Here is a 19,572-nt window from a genome sequence, read left to right on the forward strand (position 1 = left end):
ATGCACTACTTCACCCCACCATCTGTATAATGAATCACGTAACTCCTCCTACTGAAGAAAAAGGAAGAGCAGAAAAATGTCATAAATAGGAATGAAAATAGCAACAAAAACCAACAAAATATATTGTTTCAAAATCATTGCATCATTGAGAATTGCATCTTTGACAAATGCTGCCATGCAAGATGGACATCAGGGTCATATTTTCTGTTACAATGGCCAATTTTCTCCTGAATACAGATTTGCATGCATTGGGAGTGGTCTTTAGAGGTGTTTGTTTTACTTTGTTTCTTCCCAAACCATCCAGTTCTCTCAGATAACAGATATTATGACTCTCTTCCTTGGCTTTCTTTAAAGAGATTGAAATTTTTATTTCTTTTGAAAAGTATCCATCAACTGAGGGCAAGAGTAGCTGATTCAGGAAAAAGAGGAATGTAATATCTGGTTGTGGCAAGTAAGGGAAAAGAGGCAGGTGAATTTCTGACCTTCTCTTTATTATTTCTAATTCTACCTACACAATCTGCTATCACTTTGGGGTGCCCCAGAGTTCAGGAAGAAATATTCTCAGTACAACTTTGAACACTTATGAGTGCAATTTTGGAGGCTCAGAGACAATACAAATATTAACAGTAATTTTAAGAGCAACATGCACCATGAATAAGCAGCAAATCATTATTTTCAAAAGGTCATTCAGCACAATTGAGCTCTGCTATCTTAAATCAAGACATACAGGATGCTCCTGCTAAGAATGCTAGATGACATTCAAAGCAAAGGCGTGCTATAAAGGGAGTACAATGATGACTATTTTCAGTAACTTGCCATTTACTCATCAGTGATGAGCTGCACAATATCACAGGACACCCATTGCTGCTTGTTTTGAGCTGGAAACCCAATTCTGAAATGTACCTGAAAATAAAATGAAATAAAGCATCAGTAGGTTAAATGCAGAACTATATTTAATTTCAACAAAGTTTTCAATGAACTCCACGAGGTTTGCACGAGCCCACCTCTCCAGCCTGCCAAGGTCCCCACAGATGGCATCCCTTCCCTCCAGTGTGTCGACCATACCACACAGCTTTGGTGCGTCAGCAGCCCTGCTGAGGGTGCCACTGTCCATGTTGCCAACTCTAAACTATGAACAATTAACTAATAATTATTAACTGTATAAACTATTAACTACACAAGCTATTAATTATAAATAATTAAAATTCCATTCTGCTTGCAGTTTTCTTAATATTAATTTTAAAAATAATTCCTCTAACTACAGCTAATAAAAGAAGTACTCATGGTAATAAGAACCAAGGATTCTGCCATAAACTGCAAATAACATCAAGCACAATTTAATAGATTAATAAATTCACTGTTATTACTCTAAAATATTACCAACAAGCCTGCTATACCGAATTCTCATTATAGGCATATATATTCCACGTTGGAATTCTTATGCTAGGAGAGTCTTGTTCTCTATAGTATGACAGTGGGACAGGTCCTGGAAGGTGAGTCCCCGTGCAGCTGCTGTGGGGAGCCCCAACTGCTCCTGGCCCCCAAGGGTTTCTGCAGTCTGGCTGCAACCTGACCCTGTCTTAGTCACTGCACAGAGCAACCCAGTGGTGAGGAACAGTGTATCTGCTGGTTGTTAAGTGAAGATGGATAAAAAAACCCTAAGTATACTATGGATAATTGCCAAAATATAGGGATGGGTTTTTTTTTTTCCTTCTGGATGCTTTGCAAAATATAACATGGATTGGAATTTTAATTACTGGTCCTTTAATTTGCTTTTTTATAAAATTGAAAAGTTGTATATTTTAAAATTTACCATACAGTTTAACCCCTTTTATTCTTTCCTAAGTGATGCAAATTAAAGGCTACTAAACAAATACGAATGCACAATACTGCATTGTGACATCTCTACTTTCAGGATCCATTTTCTGAATATTAAATGCAACAGGAAATCAATCTGGATAGGGAACACATGAAAAAACTCAAGTTTGTCAGCTCAGGGTATGGCATAACACTTGTATCATAGTGCAGAATAAAGATTATGCCTCAGAGTATAGGGAGAAAAAAATTGATAAAGTGACTCAGAATTTATTCTTTCTGAAAAGTTTGGTTTAGAGTGACTTCTGGGAAGATTTAACATTTGTTTCTGAGAATGAAGTACTTGAGTTGATGGGCACCACTAACTTAATTTTTCTGGATCATTTAGCCTATTCCTCCTTATGACTTATTGCTAGCTTCTTGGAGTCATTCTGAACAATATACTGTGCAATATAGAGTGCACTGTATCTCACCACTTTATGACTTTTTATTGCTGCTATATTTTTCTATGACCTTAAAATGCATTAAATGTGACAAATAATGTGGCTATTTCATAGAATTCCGTGAAGCACATTTCCATTTCTGATGTGCATTATAGGCAACTCCCAGTTCAGCTGCTTTGATAGCTTCACAATTGAAATCCAGTACCAACCTTGCCTGAAACCACACGGAAGTTAATTGTTGTTATCCATGTGTTTTAATAAGCTTTTGGCTACACTTTAATGAAACTTGGGAAAGCTTGTCAGCGTAAAGCCAAAACCTGAAAATGTTTGGTCAGAATAATCATGTCTTGCCCTGAAACAGAATGAGCAGTCATCCACAAAAGAGTGGGAAAAATGTGTAATCAGTGGGTTTTCTCTTCAAGCTCTTTATGAGTTATTTATCATAGTGCTGAACAAGACTTAAGCCTTTGTTTGCAGAAACAGCAGCTTACACTTGGAAGTTATTGGGCTGTTGGAGACATTAATCTCCACAAAATGCATCCATTTAAATCAAAGTTGCTATTAGGTATGCATATTAAGGTACATAAGGAGATTAACATCTAGAAATTTTAACCTGGAGGAGGATGAAAGTAGCCTTAGTCAAGATGTATGAAAATTTCCAGAGTGAAGTGAGAGATCTACACCTAGCTTTGATTTTAGCACCTCAAATGTTTTTTAATATTAAATGATTCCAAAGAGTACCAGAAATGCACGTGTTTGAATGTACTATAATACCTTGTTGCACCTCCAGAACTATGTAGAGAAAATGCTGATACTAAAATAGCAGCTATATTAGATACAGATAGAGCTGTCACAGAAAACCACGTGATAACACATTCATATTTCAAAGCAAATATCCATTTCTTTTGCCATTATTTCCAACTGATATCCAATAGAGTTCACAATATTGCTTCAATAATGCAAGAATATATGTTATTATTAAGACACACATAGAGATTTGTAGGATGGGCTTTTAAAATTCTTAATGCTGTATTTAAGTTATCACCGAATTGAGTGATCATTGAATTCTAGGCTTCATATTTAAAAAAACAGCCCTCCATGGTCAAATTTCTTGTACAATGCAAATGATGATTTCAGCTTATATCTATTGAAACTGAGGCCTGAGCAGCAAATCAGTGTGGATTCATAATAAGGTTTAAGAATATTAGTGCTCCCAGTCTCTTCAGAAAAATAAATACCAAACATATTGGATTTTATCATCTCAAAAGAGCAAGAGAACTGAGCAGGTATGTTCTGCAAAATGGAAAGACACCGTCAAGCAGACTGCAGACATATTTTTGTCCTTTTATTTATTCTGCTCAAAATATGACCTTCATTGGCATTTTGACTGTTTGAAGCACTTCTGTATATAATCTCATTGTTTTTTGAACTCTCTTATCTTCTATATTCAGATATGTTTTATTTTCCATTAGCAGAGGGAAAACATAGGAGCTGGCTAGCTTTTTAGTCTTAGTTTTAGTTTTAGAAGTTTGGAAGCAGGAACAATCAAATGTATGTGAAAAAGTAGTAACATGCAGAACTAAGAAGCTACTAGGCATATGTAGATTCATAAACTAATATCAAATTTTTAATAAGAGCCCACCTTCTGCAGCATCTAGATAGTAAGTCATATGAGGAATGGGTGAGGGAGCTGGGGGTGTTTATCCTGGAGAGAAGAAGGCTCAGGGGTGACCTTATCACCCTCTAAAACTACCTGAAAGGAGGTTGTAGCAAAGTGAGGGTTGGCCTCTTCTCCCAGGCAACTAGAAGTTCAGATTGAACATCAGGAAGAATTCCTTCATGGAAAGTGTTTTTAATCATTGGAGCAGGCTGCCCAGGTATATGGGGGTGGTGTCATCATTCCCGGAGGTGTTGAAGAAAAGACTGGATGTGCTGAACTTTAAGTATGTGAAATAAGAGGAATTTCTGTAATATGGAACATCACAGACCATATCATTGAAGTGGATTACACAGAAAAAGGTGAAGGAATGATACAATTATCAATAGGGGAAAAGAATATTGATGGTGGTGGAGAAATACGCCCTCTGAATACCAATGCTGATACAAAAGAACCACTATCACAAAGGAAATATTTTCATTAGTCCAATATATCCCTTTCTAACTATTTAGAATGTAACAACCAAATTTATTTTCTGCCATTAAAACACATATTTCTGTGTAAACAGAAAATGGGAATGCAGGAAAAATTAAACCAGTGACCAAATATGTTGAAAATACATTAGAAATTTAATACTGTGAATAGTTAGGTGGTTATAATTAACTCACTTTCACTTTTATATGTCTCAGTTAAGGCATGTTTGGAGATAATACTGCAGAAAACAATCTGAAATAATGATAGTTCTTGATGTCAAACGTTACAGCTTTTTTAGCAAAAAAAAGTGTCAGGTAGTTAACATTCTTTTTTGTGTCAGGTTTTCTCTGTGTGTCCAGATTAGTATAGGGGTTGATAACCGTTCACAGAGAGCTTGCCAGACTGATTTTTGTCTTTTCCAGATTACAGGGTTTCTGTAAGACAACAGAAACACAGTCAGGTCTAAGAAATGCTGCCTTTCAAAGAGACAAGTTTCTCCTGGTAATATTCTGTGGTAGTTTGTCTCTCTGAAAGATGATACTCCGTGGTTTTCAGCCCTTTCAAAGCTTGGCTCTCCATGAATGAGATGGAAGTCACTGGCACTGAATACTGTTTTGGGATGACTTGTCTCCCACTATGCTGTATAGCCCTACAGAGTGCCATTTAATGGCTAACTGTGTGCTGTCTTTGCCAGGCTGTATTTTAGGAGGACTTTAAGTGTCTGCAATTCTTGTATGAAAATTGACCACAATAATTTTAGGTGCCATTGCCTAAATTATAAGCCCATATTAATTTTATTATGTATACTATTTTTTTTTTTGTGGTTAAGAACCCATTACTAATGAATATTTACTTTGGGAGCACTTGACATGAGAATTTGGACTGTAATTACTTGTGTTTTACAATAATAGGTCTTGTAGTATAAGGAAAGAAAAAAATATGTACTGAAAGAATTTAGTAAAGACAAGGCTCCTATAGTGAGTTATTACTCAACCATAATGCTGCTCCAGAGTGTGCTCCTGGTGATATTAAATGTGAATTGATGTAAAAGTGAGCTGATGTAAAAGTGGTTAGAAAATACCTGCTTCCATTAAAAAAAACCCAAATAATTTCTATAGCCTGCTCAGACTTCATATCAGATGAGAACTTACATATTCTTTACATTTTCTCAAAACTGGTAAGAAGATCCTGAAACAATATGGGATATTTCCTGTACCTGGACAGGAAATACAGAAACAGAGCCAAAGAGACTTGTGAACAGAACAAAAGTATATTGAAAAACAACAAAGCTAGTGAGAGAAAAAAAATTTCTGAGGAGGAGTTTCCAAATGAAGTATTCCTGGCTAGTTAAAGAAGAACATACATTGCCTCTAGAAGATGCTCGAGTTGTTTCCAACAGGGATATTTGGTGTGACTGGTGATTCTACTTATGCAGACTTACATAAACAAGAAAGTTCTGCAGCAAGTTTCCAAATCCTCCAGTGGTCCAGAGATCATTTGACAGACATGAAAAATTCAAAACTTGATAAACAAAGAAATGAAAATAATCCTGTATGTTATCCTTTGAATACTATTCACTGAGAGAGTTTTTTTTCATTTCCCCATAATTGACAACAGTTTTTAAGACCAGAATTCTTTAACCACCTGGGCTTAACACTCCTGGAATGATTTGCGATAAATTACATCTGTTCTTTATGCAAAAGAGTGGGAATATTGGAACAAAGTTGCCCTTCAGCAGCAGCTGTATTTTATATTTTTATTCCTTTTGTTTGAGGAGCCTTGGTATCCTAGTTTCTAACTGCTTCCCTTACCCAATTTGCATTATTATCATGGACCTGATGCTGTAGATAAGTTCTAGCAGCTGCTTCCAAAAACTTCAGCTGAACACCTGGTTGACAGGGCTTGCGTGTATCTTGCATCCATGTGAGTAATTATCTGCATATGTCTTATGTCCATACACTTGTAGGAAAAGTGAATAATTGAAAAAATAATTTCAAAGATGCTTCTGATGTTAATGTTTAAAATTCCTGATGGAATTATATAACATCTATCACAGAGTACTGGTGGGGCTCCTAAGATAAATATATATTTTTCAGATATACTATTATCACTTTCTTTGAATTAAATCTAAACAAACCAACCAAACAAACAAAACCCCCAAACCAACAAAGCCATTTAGACTAATGAATTTCAAAATAATGGTATTCAATTCCACTTATATTCCTCAGGCACATTTAACCATCTGTCTTAACAGAGTTTTTCTTTTATTGGCCAATGATTTCAAAAATTTGGAACAAGTGTCTTGGGACAGTCTTGCACTGGTTAAGGTAAGCCATTTGGAGGGACTGATATTAGCTATTTAAGATAAGAAGAAGTTGGAGAATACATGTAAGTTCCAGACCCTGTCATGAAAGTCACTCCATTTTTTATCCCTCTCTTGTATTTAATTCAACCTGAGCTCAGTACTACTCCCATAAGGGAGCCAAAAACCTCCCACCGTAGTCATCATCCTGATTATTGCTGATAGTTTAATGGTACTCTTCTCATGATCTATAATTGAATATAAAAGTACTGTGCAAAAAGTTACATCACTTGATGTTTATATTTTTCCTTTTGTTCTGTTAGTCTCTTTTGAATTTTGTTTCAAATGAAATAGTAAGGAAAGGTACCTATTTTCTTGTATATCATTCCAAGCCCAGCAAAACACCATCATATTATTTCTGGCAAATAGGTATGATCAGAATGCACTACTGAGTTAAACGGCTGAAAAAGCAGAGAAAAGGAAAAGTTCTCAGTAAAATAAATGGATTCTAAAGGCAAGACTGAAGTGTACCACTCTCTCGGCATGGTCGCCTTTAGGATCAAAATCCATAAGTTTCTGGATAAAGAGTTTTCATACACAGAACTTCTAGGAGAAAGCAAAGGTACTTGTCTACTACATTCCAGAAAAGGGATTTTCACAGGTAATACAATAATTTATTTTTTCTAAACAAAGGGGGTGATAATATGAGAAGGGACAGGACAGATGTGAAAAGTGGTTGCCCTTGTAAGAGGCAGTGAGTAGAGATGAATGCTTGCATTCACTCAAGTATATCATAGTATTATGTAAGTGTTGTAATTTGTATTGACAGACTCTGGTACGTGTCATGGCCCAGAGGGTGTCAAACTAGATATGAATTTGAAAATGTAAATATTGTATCTTCCATTCAAAGTTAAATTTTCAGTTTATACCTGAAACAATGAACAAATCTAAGGTTTACTCTTTCCTCTCTACCCCCCAGAGCACATACATTAAAACAAAGGGAATTAATGGGTGTCTTTACAGATTTTAAGGAAATGTCACACATGCAGTTAACAAATAGCTGAACTGCAAGGAAAGCTGAAAACCTTATTCATTGAACAGCAGTCTTGATATGTAGGTGATTATCAGAGCCATATTCTTCTCTTGTTACAATCCTTTCAAGAATGCTGCAATATTTCCCAAAAGAAAAAAAACCCTTAAGCAACCAAAAATCAACCCCCAAAAAAAACCCCCACCAAAACAAGCAATTTAGAAATGGCCTGGATTTCCTCTCTTAATCAAATGAGATGGAAAAACATAACTTTTTCTTCAATGTCTACATGAATTAGGAAATTAAATTAATAGACAACATGAACAAAGATCTGAGATTTACAAATTATCTACTTTTACTTTACATTTGAATTTTTGTGTTTGCTGTCCTTTCAATTAAAAATAGGATTATTTCTTTTCACTTTTGATTCTATGGACAATTATTGTTTCCTGTACACAGATGTAATCTTTCAGAAAACAGCTGATTCCTAAAAAGATCTTTATTTACCTTCTAAGTTACTGAGTTGTTTATTAGGCTATTGATCCAGTTACAATGAGAGTAGTTTTCTTGCTTCTTACAAACCAATATAATCTCTTATGACCAAAACAATGTACAATTTCTTTGTTTTTACATGTAGATATTGTTTTGGTTTTGATAAACTGGAGAAAAGTTTAATAGATAACTTTTCAGCTAAATGGTATAAGTTGGACCTCAATGCTACCACATTTCTGTTTCTCATCATCCCAGACACAGAAAGCTTTAAAGGAGAGCCCCATCAGGCACTCAGGTCATAATTCTTGGAAAAACTTTTGGTTTAGACCTTGACTTGTTTGTTCTCTGATCTCACAATGCTTCTGTGCATGGCAGAGTGAGCACTTTGAAGTACACGGGATATTTGAGCCATGGTGGTTAATGAGCTTGTGTCATTAAGCTTGCTGTGACTTCAGTTTTTCTATTCATCCTTCTTTCTGATGGAACAACACTGTCTTTAGGCACACGATTGGGCCTGTCACTGTAAACTGCCTTTAGTTCATCTTGCTGTATTTGTATCTTTCATAAAATCAGAATTGAAAAGATGTATTTATGCTTTATTTTTAAATTTAATAAATTTCACACATCTTTTTTTATGGGTTTGATCCTGCATCTTTTTCCAGTGCAATATTTGTGATATATGGTGTTTGCTATATTTCTAACCATACTCCAACATAAGTCATGTAACTAATTTAGCTAATAGGCATAACCTAGACTTTCTTGCTATCTTATATTTTGAGAGTGTTTTTAGAATCCCATACTTAAGATCAAACTTGTTAAAAGAGACATAACCTCATAAAAACATAGATAAAACCTCATCATATTCAAATACTTATTTAAGAAGAGGAGCATGACTCAAAAAGGCAATTTACTTTTTATGTTAATTTCTGAGTATTTAGATCCCCTCAAAATCAATCCATTCTTTTAAGAGACTTGCTAGTAGGCATCCAGATTTAAAATCAGAAAACAAAATCCTCATGGATGTATACCAGTGAGTATTAAAAAAACAGTGGAAAAAAGAATCTCAATGTCTAATCAGTGAAATCCATTAGTTTCTATGATTCCAAAGCAAAACTGAATGTCACCAGCTTGACTTTCTTGGCTTAATAAGTTCAAGGCATCAGTCCAAGAGTGTCAGCCTATGCTGCTCATGAGAAATGAAAGTCCACCCTTTGGGGGATGAACACTGGAGTACAGTCTCTGATTTTGGTACAGTTACAGTATTTCTATAACATGATCATTACGCCTTTCCTCAAAGTAGTAAAATCACTGTGATCTGCAGGAAGGAGTGTGTTCTGTTACATCTTTTCTTTGTGCATACAACTTATCCACCATAATCATGAGTTTCTTGTACTTTTATGATGGCTGGATACATAAATCTTGTTTCAGGTTAGATCATGAAAGGGAATACAGCCCTACAATATTAGGGATAATGTTTTGTTTCTATCTTTGTGTGCATATCTTTGTTTCTACCTCTGTTTGCATTTTCCTATTTTCAAAATAAGACATTGTATAGAAAACACGGTGGGATTTATGATTTTATGTTGCCTTACACATTTAAAACACAAAGCACCTTTCCAAAGGACTGAAAATATTTGATTATTGCTGATCACCACTGTGCTGTTCAGAAAGTCCCAGCTCAGTGACATTTTGTTGACAGGGTAAGCACATACCTAACATACATTGCAGTGCACCCCGATGTTATTAGCCTTGTTACATACAGGCTAAGAGCAACATTAGCAGTCAGCTCACCGGTGTTTCAGGGGGAGGAGTAGGCCTGAGGAGGAATGTGTTAATAGCAGCTTATTCTCTAATCCCCGGTATGAACTATAACTTTCCTTGTTGTCATCTGGTACACGTTCATATCTGGTCTCCAGCCTTCCTGACAGCTACTGAATTCCATGCCATTTGCCTGTATTTTCCTACAGTACCAAAGCAAAGAGAGCCAAATGGCACGGCTTTCTCACTTACACTACTCTGCTTTACAGCACGAAGAAATTTCACTATGACTTTTCTTTTATGCTCTTTTGGGTTCTGCTCACAATAACACTTTATGCTTTTGAATACATAATATTGTTTTTCAGTGACCTTAGGCTTACTGTGTAATTGCTCCTAATTTAGGACTGACCAAAACAAACACATAGGTAAAAAATATAAATAAAATAATCAGTGCATTTGCCTCACTCACTTTATAAGAACATTTTCTTTCTTTGCCATCCATGGAAATCAAATAGTTCAATCTTCTTCAGGCTTTAGCCTTTCATTGTATCTTTCCCTTCCACTCTTGGTCATAATCCAAACTGGAGCATAAAAGAAAGAAAGAAAGTAAGCATGAAGGTAATAAGAACATCTTGATTATAAATCAAAGTAAACAGACTGTCATAAACCTGTGGAATAGCTTAGCCTATTTGTTTTGGAAAGCAATTATTTTTGTTCCTTAGATCAAATCACCTGTAATTTTAAGGGCCAAAGGAGCTAGCTGTTTGTCTTTCAGTTGGCTCAGTCAACTGAAAGCAGAAATCTACAGGCTAGTGAGGATAGTGGTGGCAACAGACATCCCCATGGACCACAAAAACACTACTTATCTGTACTAATCCATGTTGGATCAGAATTTATTTTAACAGTAGCACATTTTATTCGATTATCATGGCTGCATTTCCCCTTGACTTCCTATTTTTTCTCATTGAAAGAACAAAAAGAAAAAGCCTTTCTGCTGATTTTTAAAGGCTATAAGCCACATTAATAGGGAGATGTTGAACATACTGTTACCTGAAGTAAAATTTTGTGTGTGTGTAATATGCTGATTTGCAACAGAATCTTTCCCAGCTCCATGAAGCGCTGAGAGAGGACAGTGTGTTCCAAAATCTATTTTGGTTTTTTTTGGGCACAGCAGCCAAGCAGTAGCGAACTTGAAAAGAGAGGAAGTAGGGTTTGCAGGCCATAGGTACAGATGGGCAGCCTTCCTCACAGGCAGGTGGTCTGTGGCAGGTCCACCTGCCCAGCAGGGACCAAGGCTCTCCAGTGGGTGATCTGTGACTGACCCCAGCCATGCCAATGCTTCAGGTGTGTGGTGCTGACCCCCCTGTGCAGGCCACCCCATCGTGTCTGCAGGCCCCTGGGTAAATGGGGACCAACAGGACCACACCAGATGAGATGTGGCTGTGTTTGAATGGAGCCCTGCTGGGGGGTCAGTTGTGCCGTTCCTCCTCAGAGCAGCAGGGCTGCAGTCGGGGACTCTCCCCTTCTCCCCTTGGGTCAGGATGCTGCCCTTGGGAGCTCCTCAAGGCTGAGAGCCTCACCTGATCACGTGGGACACTGCACATTCTGGGGTACCTTTTCTAAAATCTTGAGAATTCTTATCTCCATCACGTACTGTCAATTCCATTTGACCCCAAGATTCAAGTGTCGGTGAAGCTTTAATTGGTTTAACTGGTTTATCTGGTATATAAGTCAGTGATGACTTATAAAATAAATCTTGTTTGGATAATTTATTCATCTGAATTTTATAAGCCTCCACAACCTCCATTGTCTCAGGACCAGGTTTTCATTTCTCTTCTTATATACACTTTGTAACATTTTTTTATTTTAACAAAAATGAGTTAAATGAAGTGCTGCACTATATGAAATAGAGTACCTTTTTTTTTTGCTTAAACCTATTTCTGTTCACAGGAATAAAAAAAATTGATCAGTGGGATTAAATCATTGGGAGATGGGTTATTTTTAAATATAATTCTACCTTTTTTTCCACAAATGTATGTTCCAACACTATATATACACATAACTGTCATATTAAAAAATTTTTACTCATACTTACTCGTGGTGATTAAATAGGATTTTTTGTATCTCCTTTGAATCATCTATTAATAATCATTGCTAGAAACAGTGCTGGATTGTAAGGCATCTGCCATTGTTCATGTAGCAATTATACCCATTGCCCATCCATTGTGTTGGCCTCCAGACAGATGCTTCTGGAGAATGTAGATGAAGTTAAAAATAGGAAAATTCACTCTTCCCTTTTGCCTGTTAATTCCCAATAGTACCAAACAGTCTTTCAAAATGTTAAATGGTTATTTAAATCTTTCTAAATTTAATTTTCAGTAATCAGGATGTACCAAAAAGTTCCATATTTTCACATGACTTGGGACCAGTGTGTCTTAGCAGGATTTATAGTTGCCTCTTGAATTTTTTAATGTTGTTTTGACATTTTATGCTATAATTTTTTTAGTCTACATTCTTTATACTATTTATAATTACATTTACCCTGCTCATTCTTATCCATCTGGTTTTTGAGATAGTCTTTGATCTTCTTGGTCACTTCTACAAGAATAGTAAAGCTTCTGATTAGTTTGACCATATGACTCATAAAATACTGAGCAGGTATCCTACGTTGCATTAATTAATGACTACTTATAATTACTTTTGAATAAGTGGGTCTTCATAATGGTCAGTGAAAGTACTGAGTTTAGAGCCCATTCTGATATATTTGCCTGATCAAAATCTAGCTCCTCTCTAGGTCACTTTGACCTAAGCAATCCTGCAATGGATTTGAAATGGTAAACTGTGATTCTTTTATTGCATGTGGTATGCACTGTTAATTTAGGGTCATTACTTAGTGTTTATATTGACAGCTTAATTATTGTCTCAAATTAATAAAAATAAAGAAAAAGAAATGAAAATATTTCAATTCTTTTATCTAAAAAAGCATAACAGTGCAATGAACTTCCAGAATTTCTCTTGATAAGATTACACCATATGAGCCTGGAATTTCAATGCATTCAGGTTTATGGAACACAGGAGAATACATTAAAAAATAAATTCTAGCATTCACCTGTATGTTTATTTAGTATAGACTGAGGTAAAAAATAAGAGGTAAAGATTGTCATGACTTTGCAATGAGTTTTAGATTATTTCTACACAAAGGTAAGGGTGCAGAATGGAAAAACTAAGATTGTGTACTTCAAGGTTTTAACTTTTTTTTAAAATATGATTTTATTTGTTCCCTTTTTCATAAATTATTAAAGAATTTTGAATTCATCTGATAAAACTGATACACTTTTAGGTCACTTTTTTTTTCCTGAGGTAGATCCAAAACACAGTTCAGGAACAAGGATTTCTCAGCTGACACAAGCAGATCTTATATAGGTAACAGAATTTGACCTCTCATATTGATTGAAATGTAATCTGTAAGATTTACTTGATTTTTTTCATACACAGAAGTTGTATATGTGCTTATTAGATCTGCAACATATTGCAGGTCTTCCACCGACCAGGTTTTAATTTTTTCATTGTTCAGAAGAATATTAGACACATCTGCATGCAATGAAAACAAAGAGAAAACAAAACCAAAAATTAACAAAATCACAAAACTAAGTTTTTAAGCTTGGAAAAAATAAGTGTAATCATTTGTCATTGGTCAAAAAGAAAACTTGAGCCCTTTGTGAGGAACAGTTTCCCCTTCTATTTAATCAGTATTTTAATGAGGTCTTTATGATTTAGAGCAATTCCTGTGGTCTAGTCTTAAAACCTGGTCCAGTGATTAACAAGTATTTATTGTATTTACACTTTAGAGTGCGCCAAAACAACAGTTTTCTTGTTCCATGGATATAATAAAAATAAACTGATGATTTTTTGTACCATAATAAGGAGATGGTCCTTCAAATATGAAGTGAAAGCAGTAGGCTTATATGTTTGGCTTGTTTTGTGTGTTCCATACATGTTTAGAATGTTTTGTCAGGCCTGCTTCTTTTTCACTACAATATCAGCAAGGACATAGTAGGTGTTTCAATTCGATGTGAAATTCATTAAATTATTTGGAAATAATGAAATAGATACTAGCAAAGAGCTGAAGGGAAAAACAAAACAGGTGGCAAGAACTTTGAACATGAAGTCTGTAACTTTTAATATTAACTTAGTTGAACATATTAATGGTTAATTTGTGTTCAAAATTGATAAGGTAGGTATATCTTCCAAGCTTCTCACTAATTTGACATAAATGTTAATAAATATGTGCACTTTTGTAATCCTCATAGCTCTGAAACAACTCCCTTACAGATGATTATCTAGGAAATGAGGATTGTATGTCACTGTTAGCAGCCAGTTCTTTCCCTTGCTAAGTGGGCTTAATCGTATCCAAAACTTCCTTAAGAGAACAAACTCAGTATCATCAGGTTCTTAATAAGGGATTTCTGAAGCAGGCAAGAAAGAAGCATTTTAGGAGCTGGGGAAAAAGAACCAAAAAGAACATCAAAGCTGACATGCTGTGCATCCCTGTAATTTCCTTTGAATGAAAGTTACAAATTAGAACAATTCTCACTACTTGCTATTTCTCTATGAGGTGATGGAACTAAAGCAAAACAAAAACAAACCAGCTCTCCTGAGGGGTTTACTCTAGTTGTACATCATAATATTTCTGATAGATCTCCCACTGTTTCATGGGATATTCATGAGCTTTAAATCTATTATTGGCAATGAAGTATGACATACTCCACATTGGCAGAGACATTAAAAAATCCACTAATAAATCTGTGTGGCTATTTATCAAAAAGTTGGTGACTATGTACCAGAGACATGCTTCTGTCACAAAGTAGGCCTTAGTATTAAAAATCCCATCAGAGGTGCATACAAAAGATTCCAGAAAAGGGTGGAAAATTCCCATCATAGTACTGAAAAATTTATATTTATCTCCTTTTCTGGTCTGTAATGATTTGATAATGCCTCAAGTGCATGGTCAAAGTTGTGGGCTTTTTTGTTTCCTTAGCAATCACCAGATCTCCATTTTCATAAATTAAAGAGCATTTTTCTACTTACCTTAATGTCATTGTCTTCTGGTGCCCTGTGGACACAGATGACAGTATTTAAACTCAGGACTAAAGTTAAAGAAAATAGAAGCTAAAGCTGCAGAATGAAAAGAGACCCTTGGACAAGAACAAGTATAATTTTTCTCAGTTTTTTCTGTAATTGGATTCTGAAAAAATGCTCAGTAGCAAAATGATTTAAATCCTAACTCTCCAGTTTAGAAAATTTATTAACTGTATTCTAGAAAAAAATCCTTCTTCCCATCTTTGGGAAAGAATAAAAAGAAAAGAAAAAGGTGTTGAAAAATTTGCTAACTTGAAAAGCAATTTTTTTAATAGAATGGTAATCTTAAAAATTCTAACTCTATCAGAATCTGTTAAAAATAAAATCAATTAAATCATTTTTAATGAAAATATATCAGTAATGCTTATGTAATACTAATGCAATATGACAGCATTCAATACCATGTCATATTTTCAATTTCTTGAATCTTTCCCACCTTGTTTTTCAGTTTTACATAAAACAAAATGTCTTCTTGGGTGATTTTTTTTTTTTTTTTAATTTCATAACACTTTAGACACCCTTTCTTTTTACACATTTAAGTTTTTGTTAACCATAATTTTAAAAATCTGAGATCAAATAGGGACTAAATACGATCCAAAATTTCTGTGATTTTTACAGAAACCAAAAGACTGTAGTGAGTATAAAATAAAATATATATAATTTAAAGAGGTTTCTAAGAGTAAGCAAGTTTAGAAAGTTTCCTGTTGCAGGTCATATGAGATTTTTGTTGCAGCAAATACCTGTGTGATAGCACAGGTATTTATGGAAGTTTTCCATTGCTAAGTGGTGGTTGGAATGATACTTGGGAGTTGCAATTTGAGACACTTTGCACACTTTTGCAATTCAAGCAGTAAAAAGAATGACTCTCATTTACTGCAATATTTTCCTCTAATGCCATTTTTACAGTCTAGTTTTTAGATTCATTTACAAGTAGCAATGCTTAAAGGTTGAAAGGAAGAGAAATGAGTGGTAGGCTACTTTTATATAACCCTCACATTAGAACCTGCGAACACACTTCTCCAGCTCTTTCTCTTGAATTGATATTCCAAGTAAAACTGGCTTGGTTTAGTAAGATTCAATTTGCTGTATACTTAGAGAAACAGACAATCAAGCGTTGGGCAGAGTGAAAACTGTCAAAGACAGTCATTGTCTCTGAGGGTTGCTGCTGTGCTGCAGTCACAGTGTTCTCTTCTGGAAAGCTCTCACAAGTACCAGAAGTGGTAAGGGGAAAGAAAGGAAAAACATCAGCAAAATCTTGAGAGGAAGAGCTTTTAAAGAAATAGAGTAAGAATCAACATTGTGTTTCTGGCATGGAAAGAGTGATCTAAATGAAATGATGTATCAGTGGAGAATTTGTAATGTGGCATTAGACTTGCTCAATATCAAGAATATTTTATTCAGAAACTCTAGGCACTTTGGCTCAGATCTGCTCCACTGAGCACACTATTGCAATTATCTGCTGGTTTCAGAAGAGGAATGAGGCTGACGTTGAGTAATTTTGAAAAATCCAGCTTAGGTACTTGCAGAAGGCTGAACATAGTCAAATGGGGTGGAATGCTAGCACAGCTAATGTAAGTAACCTGATTAACCTGTCAACAGGGAGGTACAAAAGGGAAGGGAAAAAACCACTGCTGGGAAAATGGACCGAGTTTTGTGCTGAGAAAATAAAATACAAACAAATCTGAGACAAAGTTGCTAAAGAAAAAGTGGAAGTATAAGCTAAAATCATGTTTGTGATGGAAATCCAGAGATAATGGCTTTTATTTCCTGAATTTATGACTATTATCTTTTTGATCTCTCTGCTCCCTGCTCTACAATACAGATCTGGGCTACTTCTCTTACAGGTACCTTCAGGATTTGCATAGGCTTTGGAAAAATAATGTACTGAAAACTCTAAAGCATTTAAGGTACAACTGAGGGAACACTGGTTAATTTGCTATTTGGTGGCTTAAATGAGGAGACTGTTAAGAAAGTCCTTCTAAAATCTTACAAGTCTGGGGTGTTTTTCTGCATTTTTTGACATTTTTCTACCTCTTTAACAAGGATACAAACAAATCTAGTTCAACTAAGATCTCAATTTGGAATACCAAGTGCATCAATAAACAATGTAGGAAAATTTCCAACCTCCTTTCGTAGGGTTTCTAGAGAAATCTACATAATGAATGTCATTTTGGTGACCTAAAACTGCATTTTCCTGCTAAGAAAAATATTTTTTAAAAGAAAAATGTATGTCCTTCTATGAAAGCCAGACTTTTGGGTGATAGAATCTGCAAGTTTTTCAGATCAGTGGTTTAAGGAATCACTTCTCAATTTCTTGACTATTTTTCAGTGGCAGTGAGTAATAGCTCTGACAGGAAGAACATTGATATCATATAGCATTGCTGGAGAGTTTTGGGAGCATATTCTGCACTGCTAACACTATTGGTCAGAATTACAAAATCAAAATTTATTAGAAGTCTATTTCACACAAAAAACCCATTTGGAGACACAAAAGTGTGTTTTTTTCACTTTAAGTTCTAAACTAAATAAGCTAGAATAACTAAATTAAAGTCCCAACTCCTTGATTTTCTGACAACCTGTGTACTTTAAAATGGAAAACAATCTCTACCAAGAGAGGAGGGTTTATCCAGTTTGCTGAATTTTGTTTTGCTGGATTTAATTTTACATGTTAATTTAAAGCTTTGACACTTGAGCATTAAGCAACACTGCAATAATTAAATCACTAAAAAAATAGCGCAGCAGTGTTTTATTTATCATATTCTTCTTTTCTGCTTTGTAATCTGAAATGTAATGTCTATGTTACCTTCTCTCACTAATTTGTCCAAATACATATATTAAGCTAATTTATTTGTAGCCAAGGATTTAGAATTATTTGAAATAGAATATGTCTGTTTTTCAAAATGCTGTGATAAAAAGTGCAAGCTAAAATTTTCAGGGATATTTTCTTTTCTTTTTGCCCACTACATGACCTCAAGTTTTGGGACCTACAAAATACCATGAAGCTTTACGACAGCATGTAAGACCACAGAAAGTTTTGTAACTTTCAGGATGCTCATTAATAATTTTATGCATCAAGTTTTAATTATCTCCTCCCACACAAACAGAAGTTACTGACACAGAGGCATGCTCTTCACATATGAGATTTCAGTTTGTTCTTGTGAAAATGCTATCAGAGAAATGCAGAACTATAGAGAATACAAGTTTTGATGAAAATACCGCCTGTACTTAAATCTCACTTTTCAGAATGAAAACTAATTTAGTTTTCATTTTTTTTTTTTTAACAGAAGTCAGGTATTATAATTTTTTATCTTGGACTATAGCAGGTTGACAATTTGACTTCAAAGACAAGAAAATGATGGCATACAAAATATGTCATTAATCTGATGAAAGGATCTAGCTAAAACAAACAAACAAAAGAATTTATAGCAAGCCAGCAACAATACTGTAAAATTTTAATATTCAATGACATTTGGATATGTTTTAGCAATTTGCCCTTTTCATTTAAACTCAGAGATATGAGTCTTCATTTTATACTGTCACAGAGTCTCTCTTTGCCCATTAAGATTAGGAATTTTTGAATCCTTTTCTAGAAATGAGAATACACAAATGACAAGTGAAGTACTTGATTCAACAAGCTTTCATTCTATGTGCTCTCCTTTTGCCATCAAGATGAGGCTGGAATTTCCAAGGGCAAACAACATTGTACTTAACGTGATTGCTCCTTTGAGCCACAATAGCATTTCAGCAGCTTTTTAAAAATAAAGAACAATACTCCAGATTCTTGGTGCTGCTTGACAAATACCTCTTGCCAACAGTACCATAAAGTTCCTATATCATGATGTGGTTTCTCAATAAGAAAATGGTGTTTTTCTTGATTCTCCTGTGTATGTATGTCTTTCTCAAGTATTTTGCTTGCAGAAATACCAACTGCAAGAAATGATGCAAAGGTGCAGGAAAGAGTAGTCAGAAATTATGAAACCATTTGTTCAGGGACATTCAGCTCTCTCCCTTCTCAAAAGTTTCTAAATGGAGGAAATTGTGTCTTTCAGACTACTCTGTGCTTTGCTGTTGAATGTTCCCTCTTTGTTGGTTTGGCGTATTGGGTCTGGCTGAGATGGAGTTCATTTTCCCCGTAGCAACCCTCATAGTGCTGTGTTGTGTGTTGCTGGCTGGAAAGGTGTTGATAATAACCCAGTGTTTTGGCTGCTCCTGAGCAGCACTGTTCTCCCAACATTCATCTCACACACACCACTAGGCTGAGTATGGGCAACAGCTTGGGAGGGGACACAGCCGGGACATGTGACACAAAACCAACCAAAGGGATATTCCATGTGCTCAGCAATAAAAACTAAGAAAGAGGATATTCATTATTTATGATGTCTTTCTTCCAGAGCAACCACTATGTGTGCTGAAGCCCAAATTCCCAGAAAGTGGCTGGACATCGCCTGCTGATCAGAAGTAG

General features: G+C 35.2%; 1 long non-coding RNA gene across 1 annotated transcript; it reads right to left on the bottom strand.

Annotated features, from left to right (window-relative positions):
- Positions 1-474: 474 nt before the first annotated feature.
- Positions 475-10,515, bottom strand: LOC125327008. Its single transcript, XR_007204104.1, has 2 exons — positions 10,441-10,515; positions 475-903 (listed from the first exon to the last, which is right to left on the bottom strand). It is a non-coding gene; the product is annotated as an uncharacterized LOC125327008 (long non-coding RNA).
- Between the last annotated feature and the right edge of the window lie 9,057 nt (positions 10,516-19,572).

Source organism: Corvus hawaiiensis, chromosome 6 (assembly GCF_020740725.1).
Source record: "Corvus hawaiiensis isolate bCorHaw1 chromosome 6, bCorHaw1.pri.cur, whole genome shotgun sequence".
Classification (NCBI taxonomy): domain Eukaryota; kingdom Metazoa; phylum Chordata; class Aves; order Passeriformes; family Corvidae; genus Corvus; species Corvus hawaiiensis.